This window comes from Aptenodytes forsteri, unplaced genomic scaffold, assembly GCF_000699145.1.
Source record: "Aptenodytes forsteri isolate BGI_AS27 unplaced genomic scaffold, ASM69914v1 Scaffold850, whole genome shotgun sequence".
Classification (NCBI taxonomy): Eukaryota; Metazoa; Chordata; class Aves; order Sphenisciformes; family Spheniscidae; genus Aptenodytes; species Aptenodytes forsteri.
The window spans coordinates 14,116-14,684 of record NW_008795102.1 but is presented as its reverse complement, the minus strand read 5'-3'; positions in this window follow the sequence as shown (position 1 = coordinate 14,684).

Below are 569 nucleotides of genomic sequence, written 5' to 3'. Positions count from 1 at the left end.
GGAGTAAATGAGAGCAATTAAGGAGCAATTAGAGGGTTAATGGGGTAATTAATGGGTAATTAGAAGTTAATGAAAGCAGTTAAGGGTTAATGGGGTGATTAAAGGGCAATTAGGCTTATTTGGGGTAATTAAAGGGCAATTAGGGATTAATGACGACGATTAAGGGGCGATTAGGGGTTAATGGGTGTAATTAACGGGGTACTAATGAGTTAATGAGAGCAAATAAGAGCAAATGGGGGTAATTAAAGGGTAATTAGGGGTTAATGACAGTAATTAAGTGTTCAAGGGATAATTAAAGAACAATTAAGACTTAATGAAAGTAATTAAGGGGCAATTAAGCGTTAATGGGGCAATTAAGGGGCAATTAAGGACTAATGAGGGCACTGAGGAGCAGGAAGGGGTCAATGGGGCAATTAATTAAGGGGTAATTAAGGGTTAATTAGGGGTTAAGGGGTTAATTAGGGACTAATTAGGGACTAATTAGGAGTAATTACATGTCAGGGGGGGTAATGAGGGGCTAATGAGGGGCTAATTGCGGGTCAGGAAGGGCTGAAGGGGGTAATTAGGGC